The sequence below is a fragment of the Balaenoptera physalus genome (assembly GCF_965194825.1).
Source record: "Balaenoptera physalus genome assembly, chromosome: 21".
NCBI classification, from domain to species: Eukaryota; Metazoa; Chordata; class Mammalia; order Artiodactyla; family Balaenopteridae; genus Balaenoptera; species Balaenoptera physalus.
The window spans coordinates 10,034,651-10,048,003 of NC_138902.1; the positions used below are offsets into that span (position 1 = coordinate 10,034,651).

Here is a 13,353-nt window from a genome sequence, read left to right on the forward strand (position 1 = left end):
CCCAAATTATCAGAAAAGGAAGAGTGGCTTTATATTCAAGTTTTTACCATTTCTGAATTAGGGATGCTTTGGTTGTTTTTGAATAACAAAGAACTTTTGGAGAATACGTATTAGCTTGAAATAACTACAGATAATTCTAGTTGGGATGCTTACAGAGATCACTAAAACAGGTTTAAAAAAAGAGGAGAAAACAAATTTAACACACATTTAGTAATTATACCTGAAGAAATGATCCTGGAGTTGTAGGTGTTGGATGTCACTGTAAACTGGCTTTTAAAGGTGACTTTTAAAGGTCAGACAGTGAGTGTAGCCCTGCATGGATTCTGTGCATTAGGATAGAATTTCCAGCTACAGCATCACACAGATTTAAAAATTGCTGTATCTCAACTTAAAGCAGAACCCAAGATGTAATATAACTGAAAATGAGACTGTAGTGGTAGCAAAGATTCTAACGACAATTGCATGTGAAAAGCTTGACTCAGATAATTCCCTGAAATTAAGTCAATAAGAGCAAGTATTTTTATAGTTTTATGTAGTATTTGTTTTTATATATGTACACAATTAACATAAAATATTATGAGAAGCTATTTGATTATTTAATCTACATCCTTAAAGTGTAGCCAACGACTTTTTGTCCATTGCCTTATATTTAGGTATACCTGGTCTTTACTTCTTAGGAGATTTTAAGGGTTAAATGAAACAGTTAATTGGGTGTCTGCTGTGTAGTAAGCACTGGGTAAACAGGGACTGACAACAAGACCTGCCGCAGGTCTGTTTCCTGCTCTTTCCTTGTCAGCACAGCTGGTGGGGGAGCAGGAACACAGAGGGGAGTGACTTGGAGGGTGACAGGGAGGCCTGGTAGGTAAGTAGCATCTTGTCCAGCCTCTCCTCCTCCAGGTCTCCACGCCGCCCTCCCCACACAGTTTGTAGCGCAGAGAAGGTGCAGTGGTCCTGCCCTCTGAGAGGGCTCACCCTCTCCTCACCAATGCAGACTCTCAGGTCCCCCGACTGTGGTCGTCCTGCCAAGCAGTCCTGGGGGAGTTGGAGAGTTTGTAGGTGATTTTTAATTATATCTTTACTGAACAGGAGGTTTCAGACATACACACTTTTTATAAGGTATGTTTCCCTACAAGCTTACTAGGAGGGCTATGTATATATTATAAGTTACAAGTGAATTTTTGTTTTTTTTTAAAACGATGTTCAGAGTATAAAGCTCTGGCATAACTGTCATTATTTCTAGTCTTGGTGTGCACACCTGTCCTCTCCGCTCACTTGGATTTATTTTCATGTTATGTCTTCCTGGATTCTGTTTTCAATGTTAATCTTAAACATTCAGATGTACCTTATAATAGAGACAGTAGACTAATATGTAAAAACTAAATTTTTATAAGCCTGAAATTGGCACTGAGTATGTTTTTTAACATCTAAGAACCAGAATTAAAAAATAAATAACTTGAGATAGGAAAACTGGCTTCTTCTTTGTTGAAATTTGCTCAATAAAAGAAATTTCAAATAAGGAACTATTGTTACCAGTTCTTGTGATAATCTTGTTGTCTCCTCATGGATTTAGTAATTAATAAAGGCAAATAATAAAATGTCATATGTTGTGATAAAATTGGCATTATATAGTCTTTATTTGTAAAATATTTTTAATTCTAAAATCTCGTACTAAATTGGATAACAGTAGTTTGCTTGCCTGTTTGTATTACTTTGTTGGAAATTTTTGAGAAGTAACACATTATATCAGATAGCAATTTATTACCTACAGCTTGTCAGTGCTAGTGACAGTAAAGTATAGAAATACATTACTGATTTGAAATTTTGTTATTCAAGAATAATTAATTATTCATTTCTCTTAAAACTTTCTTACAAGATTTGTATTTAGGATTTGTTTTAATCAGATATGGTAAGTCACACAGACGTGGGAATAATTGTCATGAAGAAAGAAGTTTGTACTCACAGAGCTCTAGAAACACCTGCAGGGCCACATGGGGATGGAGGGGGGTGGGGAAGAGCACAGCCCAGCCTTTAATGGGTTTTTTGCTGGAAGGAATGGGTAAGGCAGGGTAGAAACCTGCGTAAGCTTAGGATTGAATAGTTTGAATAATTTCAAGGGTTAAAGTCTATAGGGGTAGTTCCTAGTTGTCCCATGCCAGGCCCTTGGGTGATTTAGAGCCGGGGAATATTGGCTTAGGTGGGAGAGGTTGAGGAAGGAGATGCATGGGGTGTGGCTCTGGATTGGTTGTTTTGTGCATCAGAAGTGTACTCCCAGGGGAGTCCTTTGCTCTCTTTAGGAAATAGCTAGCCCTGGGAGGGGCTGCCTCTCCAAGATCAAGGCCCCAAATGCCAGAGCATCAACACAGAAAATAAGAAGATACAGTCAATACAAACTTTATGTTAACACTCAAAATACTTTATAATTTAAATTTCATACTTTCTTCATTAAAAAACATTGGTTGCAGTTGGCTGTTGTATACTTTTGTTTATAAGATCTTAAATTTTAATGAAAAAGTACAATTTATAAATGTAGCTTTTTTGGTTGGTACAATCTGTCAGTGATATTTCTAGAAAAACAAACTATCTTTTACAGAAGAGATATAAACAGAATATTGGTTGGTAAATTTTTTAATGGTTCTCTCGTCTGAATATTATTGATATTATCTGTCTTTCAAGGGTAATAGCAGCTTTATTAGATTACATTTCAGAAACAAAACAAAACCAGACAGTCAAAGACTTCAGGATGGCACTGCCAACCCAGTCGTAGACTCAGGTGCTGTTTCCGTATGTATATTTTTTAGAGATAGTGTACATGAGAGACTAGAGAATATGTAACAAATTTATTTTCAAGCTTTACTTTTTAAAATGGTGAGTTTTAGGATGTCAGTCAAAGATATTGTTAATTAAAGCCTGATGTGAAATGCTAGACATTTGGAAATGAGACAGTTGTGTGGTTGAGACAGTTTCATTTCCTCACAGTCACTGGTAGACACATTTAAGGGGATCATCTTAGTTATGTAGCCTTTTTATAATCGCAGTAACTTTATTCAGCACCCTCATTCATGTATTTGAGTTTCTTCCCCTTGTAAGGAGCTTTCTTGGAAAGCACACCCAACAACTTCAGCTTATATCTCACAGGGAGTTGGTGATTCATGGGTTGGTTAATGTTTGTATGACACCAGCAAAGGTTGTCCTTTCTGCTTTTCCTACCAACTCTGGAAAAATCACAGCTCTTCTTGGAGAAGTTTTTGAAAAGGGAGGAAGCTGGCAGTTGTAGTTTAAAAATGCCGTAATAATGCTAAAAGTAATGATGATTATAGTAACGATAATAATAATCTCGAGCTTTTATTGTATACTAGTTGCTAGTATGAGTGCTTTATATATTTATATGAATAGTTAATTTAATTCTCAGAACAACCTCATTGTTTTCCTCATTTTTTTTTGGGTGAGAAAATTGAGCCCCTCAGAGGTTAAATCTTGCTTGAGGGACATAATTGGAAATAGATGGAGCCCAGACTACAAGTCTAGATTGTGCGCTTTAACCATGCTTTTATAACTTAAAAATCTATAGCTCAGAAGTAAGGAAACTAAAGCTGAAAGATTTAAAGCCATTGGCCCAAGGTCCCTGGAGCAGTCAGCACTGAAATTCCTCTCCTGGGTGTCATTTTCACTATCTCTGTATGCTTTCTCTAGGTGTACTCTCTGCCTTTATCCTCTTATATTTGGGCGAATCTTCTTGCTATTTTTGACTTGCTGTGGTTCCAAATTCTGAAAATTATATTCTTCCTTTGGAATTGTTTTACTTGACAAGGAAGCCCCCAGGAGTCAGTGTAGCTTTACGGACTGAGAGGGTGGACTTTGCAGCCTTAGTGCCTGTATTTGAATCCTGCCTGTGCCAGTTTTAGCCATGTGAACTCATACAAGTCAGATACTTTTTGTGTTTCAGTAGTTTTATCTGTAAAATGGGTTAATTATGGTAGCTGTCCCACAGGGCTGCTGGTAGGAATAGATAAGTTAATACAATAAAGCTGCTTAGTGTGGTGCCTGGCACATAGTAAGCATTTTATAAATATTTTCTATTCTGGCTATATTATTTATGAGAAATATATACTCCAAATTAAACTCAGCACATTATCTCACACCTATTAGGTACTCAGTAAATGCATATGGAATGAATAAAAATAATCATCAATTGCTTTGTATTGGCCTTTGCTTTTTATACTGGTTGGAAGATTAAGGTTATAGAAGACGAGATATTTTCAATGTTTGTATTAACCTCCATTACTAAGACTAATGACCAATATTACATTATGCTCTTCATCTTGTGCTATTTTTCACTTCACTTTTCTCATCTACAAAACTATTAGTTTTTACATTTAGTATTTTTATTGAGATTGTGTAGAAAGGTGTTGTATACATCTGAGGTACCATTAGTGATGTAAAAGTTTATGTCATCATATTTAAAACTAAATGTTAATGTCTTTGAATTTTTTCATGTCACATTTTCCAAGTAATATCAACTACCCATTAAATAAGAATTTAATTGCAGGAATGGTAATGCAGTCGTCAGTAAAATGACTTTAGTTGGCAGCGTCATTTAGCCACGAGATGAGGACCGGGAAAGCAGGATTGAGATCCTCCCACAGGAGTTGTTCAACGTTACATTTGCTTTTGCCTTTTCTGTTTAAATAACACAAGAATTAAATCCTTTAAAAGGGAGCCCATCCATCTCCTTTCACGTGTGTCCTTCTTGCATCAGAGAAAATGCTGCATAATTCTGAGATGACAGCCCCACCTCTGATGTCACCCGGGATGGTACAGTCCTCTCCGAGGCTTTGCTGGGGTTCCTGCTGCTGCACTGGGGAAATGGTTACATTAAAGCTCACTCCCGTCATCTCCATTATCTCCTTGGAAGTAGTTTTCACAAATATAGAAAGGCCCTACCGTGGTTGTTTTCGGTAAGCTACCAAGGTGGAGAGCGCAGAGGCAGACGGGAGCGTGAGGGCAGGCTGCTGTGCCTTTGTGACACAGGGAGAGGCGGCAGCTCGCTCAGCCGGGCTCCTGGTGCTCAGAGCGCTTCCGTGGACATCACCCTGTGCATTGCAGGGCCACAGGGGCTGCCAGGAAATCTGAAACTCATTTGCTTCCAGTTACTAGCACGGCAGATTTTGAATTAGCCAGCTTCTTTTCTAGCTAACTTTTCTCAAGCGTTAAGCTGATGAACTGGGCATTTTCTATGATCAATGGGTAACTGCTGGAGCTACAGTAATCTCTGTGAGTAACCTCTATTTGTAGGTCTATGCAGGCAAATATATTTTTATATATCTATCTTTTGTAAAATGCTGCTGTAAAATGATCCGTCTGTATTATTGACTGCTTTTGCTTACTAGTCTTGTCTTTTGACCATCCCAGTAGTAGACTGCTGGGGCTGGATGAGGTTTTGCTGAATCCTGACTAGAGAAGCACATACTGCATTTATCCGGGGTGCCCACGCCAGCCGTTCTTTAATTCCCCAGCCACCAGAAAGACACCACCTGCCCTCCGAGTGCTGTTGCCCAGAACCTCCCCTGGCTTTAACGTGGAATGTTTATTTTAGCATCTGACATTGGATTTTTCAAAATTTTTATTTTTAAATAGAAAACAGAATATTATTCTTACCTGTAATTTTATTTCCTTTCATTGTTTTTTGTTGTTGTTGTTCAAACGGCTTTCCTGGGAACACAGAATTCTATCATCCTGTTTCTCCCTGTTTCTGATGTATTATATAGAAAGAAAGAGGAAACCAGCTACCCCTGTAGTTTTAGAAAGACATCATATTGTGGCACTGGATGGGAATGGGGAGGAGTTTCTCTTAAAGAGCTCAGACTGCTTTCCCCCCTGCTCTGCCAGAGTCTCTGGAGGAGAGCTTGGCTAGCCCCAGGCAGCACCACAGCCGCTCCATGAGCGCTGTCCTTGAGGCTGAGGTGGTCTCTGCTGGAGGTTTATTTTTCCTCAGTTTACACATGGGGGTGTGTTTTTCTTATCTGTTGAAAGTGTCACTTTTAGAGTAATTCAAGATTTATTTCTCTCTCACCAGGGAACTTGACTTCGGTGAAATTTGCATTTTCAGAGATGCTTGGAATTATTGCTCATGCCAATTTGCAGCCTGAATCAATCCTTAGCAAAACTGTGGGTCACTTATTGAGCATGAAAACTACTGAATGCAAATATGGATCAGCTGAGGCTTGTGACAGGCTGGAGGCTGAGTGGAGCTGTTGTTTTCCACTGCACTTGACATCTGTCTTGGCTCACAGCGGTTTAGGGAAGTCCACAGCTGTAGTGGGTCATCACTGCTAGGCACTCCAGCCGCTTGGCATTTGTGATTTTTTAAAAAAGAGTTGTATAGTATTTTGAATTTCAACTTCTTAAGTATTAAGTTTCTTTAATATTTCAATTTTAAAATATTAAAATATTTAATAAAATATATAAGAATTTATATTAATACTACCACATCTGTGTTAACTTTAGCAGAAGAGAGCCTGCTATAAACAAGACTATGGAGTTCTTTAAAAGCTTAAACTTTTGCTTTTAAAAATAAAGTGAAAACAAAAAAAATCAGTGAAGATCAGAGAAATTTAAAAACTGGGTTTTCAGAGAGTAAAGTGGTGACAAGGGGCTGTCAGGGTGGGGAAAATGGGGAGATGCTGGTCAAGGGTACAAACTTACAGTTACAAGATGAATAAGTTCTGGGGCTCTGATGTAAAGCATCGTGATTATAGGTAATAATATTGTATGATGTACTTTGAAGCTGCTAAGAGAGTAGATCTTAAATGTTTTCACCACAAAAAAGAAGTGGTGATTGTGTGATGTGACGGAGATGTTAGCTAAAGCTATAGTGGTGATCATTTTTCAATCTGTAAGTTTATCAAATCAACACGTTGTATACCCTGAACCTACACAATGTTATATATCGATTACATCTCAATAAAGCTGGAAAAAATTAAAACATAAAATTGGGTTTTTAAAAGTGTGGATTCCTAACAGGAAGAAATAGAAAAAGGATAGAATGGATGAAATCAGAGGAGCAGTGATGATCAGAAGCGCTAAGACCGGAAGGAGAAGCACAAAGTGTGGATATAATAAGAAACAAATGAGAGTGGATGATAGATCAAAGTGGAGAATCCTTCTGATTGAGAAAAGTCATCCAGCTTTTAAAAACAGTGATTTTAAAGATAGGTCTAAATTCAGCTCTTGCAGCTTAGAATTTCTCCTTCTGACGAGTGCCAGGTCTCTGCACGCCAGCAGAGACCTGGGGTTAAGGTCGCTGGGCTGCTCTTTAGCACGCTTGTCTTACCTTCCGTGTGTTGTGCACTGCTGCGCCCAGCTCACAGAGCTCCTCTGCAGTTGACTGGAATGGAAAGCTAGTCTCATTTCCCCAGGGACTATAATTGAAGGAGAAGAATTGGGTTCTGAATCATTAGCATGTGAAATTTAGTTTGTGATGAGCACAGCTGTAACTATTAATCACTTGGGGAAAGAGTGTCCAATTAATAGAACTGTCTCTACTCGTGTGCACATGCTAATAGCTTGTGTAGTGGTTGGCAGACCTTTTCCTGGGTTTTGTAGCATACGAATACCTTAAACATCTGTGCTTTTAGAGAGTTATTAGTGACCAGGTAACAGCCAGCATCCTCAACTACATACTGTAGCCGTCTGCAGAGTGGGACTGTTACTAGAGTGAAGAGTGTGTACCAAAATATAATGTACTTAGATTACTCATTTAGCAAATTATCATTACTCATACTCATTTTATGTCACTTTTATCATGCTAAATATATTTTCTATTGCTTAGTAAAAATGTATTATTCTCCTGTTTGGTTTTTTTTTTTTTAATAAGACTTTTTCTACTGCACTGCAAATCGAAACCATGCATGCATCACTGTGATACTGGAGGGGTTTATTGATTATTAGACTTAGAAACATTGATCTTTGTTATTCACAGTTAAGGATTATGATTACTTATAGATAAAATGTATTTGAGATTTTTTACTCTGCAAGGCTTACATTTTATGTTGCCTTGTAAATTGGACCTTTGTCTTCAATTTTTTTTTATTGATTTATGAAATTTCAGACTAAAGGGGACTATCAGGCACCTTTCTGTCAATGGGATTGAATTCCTTCCTGACAGGTCAGGGGCAGTGTGTCTTTAAGGTTGTTTCTGTAAGTTTTCCAGTGTTGAAATAACTTAAGAATTTATAGTTCTTTTATCACACTAACTGATTATATAAGTTTTAATATGTTTGGTAACTGATATTCATTAGGGAACAGAGAGCACCAAGGACCTTACTGCATTTACAAACAACCTACAAGGAAAGGAGAGAAACCGACTTCGAGTGGCTGGGTTAGCCATGATTCATAAAGGATTGAAAATGTGCTCAACTGTACTTATAAAAAACAGTGCTGTCTTGAAAGTGCCACAAGAGAGTGAATTTGCCCGTGCATTTTTATTTTACAAGTGGTATATCCAATGACATGAACCTTGAAAGTCTGGGAAAATATCCCAGTTTTTAAAAACAGAAAAACCTTACCTTTCCCTCAGCTTCTTTCTTTTAAGCTACAATGTAATTTCTTTAAGGCTATGTACAGATGTTAATGTACAGGCATTTACTAATGCTCAGTTTTACATTCGTAGTTTTTTTTTTAGGACTTTATGGTCTTTTGCATAAAGGTAGAGTCATTGACCATTCACTGTGAGAGAAATTCACTGTGAGCTATAAACTAAAGACAGGTCCCATCACAGTCGAGGTGGTTCTCTTCCTCTGCTGAAAGGATCCTGGATCAGCTAGATGGCAAACCCACACCAGAATGCACAAGGCTTTCTCTTGATTGGAAGGAGAGGCTGCATGTTTTCTTTACCTGTTGTTTACTTGATTGAACACTTGGACCTTTCAGTTAGGAGGTAGGAACTCTTAAGATTATCTTTCAGAATAAAAAAGTAACCATTTAAATGTAGTCAGAACAACTTCTATATATTGTTGTAGTTCTCTGGAGAAGTACTTCCATATTTTAAAGTGTATACAGATTACCTGGGGTTCTTTTTAGAAATACAGATTCTGATTAGGAAGGTCTGAGATGGTACTTGAGTCTGCATTTTGAACAGACTCCTGGGTGATACCTATGCTGCTGTCCCCTGGCCACATTTTGAGTAGGAAGGTTCTACGGCAGTGCTTTCAAATAGACTTCTCTGTGAGCATGGAAAAATGTTCTCTATCTCTGTGGTGCAATATGGTAGCCACTAGCTACATATGGTATTGAGCACTGGATTTTCAGTTTTATTTAATTTTAATTAATTTAAATTTAAGTAGTTATATGTGGCTGTGGCTACCATATAGGGCAACATAGCATTTAGAGGGTAAGATAAACAATTGAGAAATTTATGTTTAGTGGTACTAGCCCATGTAGGGTCATGGTGAATTCTAGAACTGTGGCCAAGATTGTCCCCACTTAACTTTATCGCTGCTTAAACTTTGTCTGCAAGAGACAATATATGCAGATGGAGTTGCTGGATTGCAAGCTCCTTGTTAGGAAGGACGACCCCGCTCCCCCGCCCCCCAGTGTTTCCAGCATTCTGTTCAGCCTGTACTTGGGAGTAGGGGACAGAACTTAGGTGGCATTGACGTGTAGTATTTTGCTTGGGTTTTGGGAGGCTTCTTTCTGTTTCTCTTTTGAGGTTCTATTAAATGGCATCCTGTTGGTTATAGGACATTCTTCATTCATTCATTGATTCAACAGATATATCCATTTTGCTCGGTACTGTTATTCTAGGCTCTGGGGATATAATGGTAAAGAAATCAGACAAAGTGATTTTCTTTTGGAGTTTATATTCTAGTGGCAACAACACAAAATAAGACAAAACAAACAAAGAATCTTTTCCTAAAAATGACTGGGCCTAGTTCCTAGGGAATGTGTGTATGATTTGTAATTGTGCTTTCATGGACATGGCCCCCATAGTCTTTTGGGAAACCTACATCCAGTTGCTCAGAATCCCTCATGATAAACTTCTTTACTTCACATTTCTACTGTGAAGCTGGGACCAAGTCTGCAGAAGACTTGCCAAATAGTTCTTTTTCTTCTTCTTCTTCTTTTTTTTTTTTTTCCTTCAGCCATTTTCTTTTAAGGAGTTTGCTACCCAGAGTAGAAAGAAATCCATTTCATTTTGATTGAAATGGGTCAGTCTTAGAAGGGTCAGGGTCAGTCTTAGAAGGGCCACGGTTTTTCTGAAGCTCATCTTTTGGAGCAGGCTTGTTTCTCCATGATTTTGAGAATTTTTTTTTGAGGTATAATTGACATACAATATTATATTAGTTTCAGGTGTACAATATAATGATTCATTATTGTATATGTTGTGAAATGATCACCACAGTAAGTCCATCACCATACATAGTTACAAAAATTTTTTTTCTTGTGATGAGGACTTTTAAGATCTACTCTCTTATCAACTTTCAAATATGCAAGACAGTATTATTAACTGTGGTCCCCGTGCTGTATATTACATCCCCATGATTATTTTATAGCTGGAAGTGTGTACCTTTTGAACCACTTTACCCGTTTCACCCCCCCACCCCATCCTTCTGACAACTTCCAGTCTCTCCTCTGTATCTGTGAGCTTGTTTTTGTTTTTGTAAGATTCCACATGTAAGTGGGACCATTCAGTATGTGTCTTCCTCTGACTTACTTCATTTAGCATAATGTCCTCAAGGTCCAATCATATTGTTGCAAATGGCAAGATTTCATTCTTTTCTATGGCTGAATAATATCCCATTATATATACTATATATAATGTATATATATACCACAGTTTCTTTATCCGTTCATCCATCAGTGGGCACTTAGGTTGTTTCCATATCTTGACTATTGTAAATAATGCTGCAGTGAACATAGGGGTGCAGATATCTTTTCAAATTAGTGTTTTTGTTTTCTTCAGGTAAATACACATAAGTGGAATTGCTGCATCGTATGGTAGTTCTATTTTTAATTTTTTGAGGAACCTCCACATGCTGGAGGTTGCACTAATTTACGTTCCATCAACAGTGTACTAGGGTTCTCTTTTCTTCACATCCTTACCAATACTTTTTATTTCTTATCATTTTGCTAATAACCATCCTAACAGGTGTGAGGTGATATCTTACTGTGGTTTTATTTTTTTATTTTTATTTTTTTGGCTTTTTGGGGTGATCTTTATTCATTTATATCAGGAATAGTAAAAAGCAGAGGTTTGGATTAAGCCAGGGCAAATAAGAATCATTTGTGACAGGAAAACATGGGGAGACTGGGACCATAAGGCTATCTGGAGTTGGTTCAAATCATGATTATTGTGTGCATTTCCCTGATGATTAGTGATGTTGAGCATCTTTGCATGTAGCTGTTGGCCGTTGTATGTCTTCTTTGGAAAACTGTCCATTCCGATCTCCTGCTCAATTTTACTTATTTTTTATTTTATTTTTTTTCCTGCTCATTTTTAAATCAGATTTTTTTTTGCTACTAAGTCATGTGAGTTCTTTATATATTTTGGATATGAACTCCTTATCAGATATGTGATTTGCAAATATTTATTCCCATTCAGTAGGTTACCTTTTCATTTTCTTGATGATTTCCTTTCCTGTGCAGAAGCTTTTTAGTTTGATGTAGAAGAAATTTTTTCTGTTGCATTTCATTTTATTACAGTCCCATATCTGTGTTCCAGAAATGGATGGCTATTTAATACACAACCCAAAGCACTCCTGAAATTGGTCTTGTTAACTTTCAAAAGTATCCCATTCGGGGCTTCCCTGGTGGCGCAGTGGTTGAGAATCTGCCAGCCAATGCAGGGGACATGGGTTCGAGCCCTGGTCTGCGAGGATCCCACATGCTGCGGAGCAACTGGGCCCGTGAGCCACAATTACTGAGCCTGCGCGTCTGGAGCCTGTGCTCCGCAACAAGAGAGGCCGCGATAATGAGAGGCCCGCGCACCGCGATGAGGAGTGGTCCCCACTTGCCGCAACTGGAGAAAGCCCTCGCGCAGAAACGAGGACCCAACACAGCCAAAAATAATAAATAAATAAATAATTAAAAAAAAAATTTCTAAAAAAAAAAAAAGTATCCCATTTCTTTCTCAATATATTAAATCAAAAGGAAAAAGTCTTTAAAAAATAATCAGTGGGTTTTGTGCATCACAGGAAAAGCATCTTTACTAAACAAGAGGAAATAATTTGTTACGAATCTGACCAAATACACAAAGCAGCAGATATGACTCCTGGTAGAAAAGGGAATGTAAATAGATACCCCACCCCCAAAGTATATATATTTCACATGAGTGTGAAAAAGCTCTTCTTCTCTCTCCCCCTGCTTCCCTCCTATACACTTTACGCTACATTTTAATTTCTTTAAGGGGGAAAAATAAATGCAGGAAAGCTATAAAAACTCTTATTAATTCAGATTCTACTAGTGTGTGGTTTATATTTAGGTAAGTGCTAAAGTTCTTTTTTTAATACTTAGCAAATCCCATTGTCACAGATATGAGACCAGATTTGGGCAGGACTAATTCAGTAAGACTTTTTTTTTTTTTTTCTTTGACTGCGTTGGGTCTTCGTTGCTGTGCGGGGGCTTTCTCTAGTTGTGGCGAGCAGGGACTACTCTTTTTTGTGGCGCGCGCGGGCTTCTCATTGCAGTGGCTTCTCTTGTTGCGGAGCACGGGCGGTAGGCTCGTGGGCTTCACTAGTTGCAGCACGTGGGCTTAGTTGCTCCGCGGCATGTGGGATCTTCCCGGACCAGGGAGCGAACCTGTGTCCCCTGCACTGGCAGGCAGATTCTTAACCACTGTGCCACCAGGGAAGTCCCCTAATTCAGTAAGACTTTCTAGAGGAGAAATAGCTGTTTCAGTTTTCAGCTGGATTCTTACATTAGTAATAGATGTAGACTGACAGAAGGCAAAGGAAAAGCTTTAACAAGTGAGCTCTAAGAGCCCACAGCAGCTGGCACAGGCTGAGCAAGGCCCTTGGGACAGCATGTTGAAATTAGAGAGGGCGGGCAGGATGAGGCAGGAGGTGGTAATGGGTGTGGAGTCTGAGAGGGAGTAGCCTTTGGCACCTTTGTTCTCTCCATTTGCCTTTGTCCTGCCTCAAGCACTCACCTCGCCTGCGCTGTCGCCTGTTGTAGGCTCTGTTTGTGCTCGTACTTTCTCCCTGTACATCCTTCAAACATGGCCAGTGTGAGCTTTCTAACATGCTAAATAGACTTTTCATGCTCTAGCAGTGTTTAGTTTTGAATCCCATAGGTTAAGTACATAACAGGTAATTAATAAATGTTTGCTGAATGAATTTTGGAAATGATGGTCATTCA

General features: G+C 38.4%; 1 protein-coding gene across 11 annotated transcripts in view; it reads left to right on the forward strand.

The window, feature by feature from the left end:
• The window catches only part of PSD3 (pleckstrin and Sec7 domain containing 3), a 560,140-nt gene that overhangs the window by 165,190 nt on the left and 381,597 nt on the right, over positions 1–13,353 (forward strand). The window lies entirely within an intron of this gene.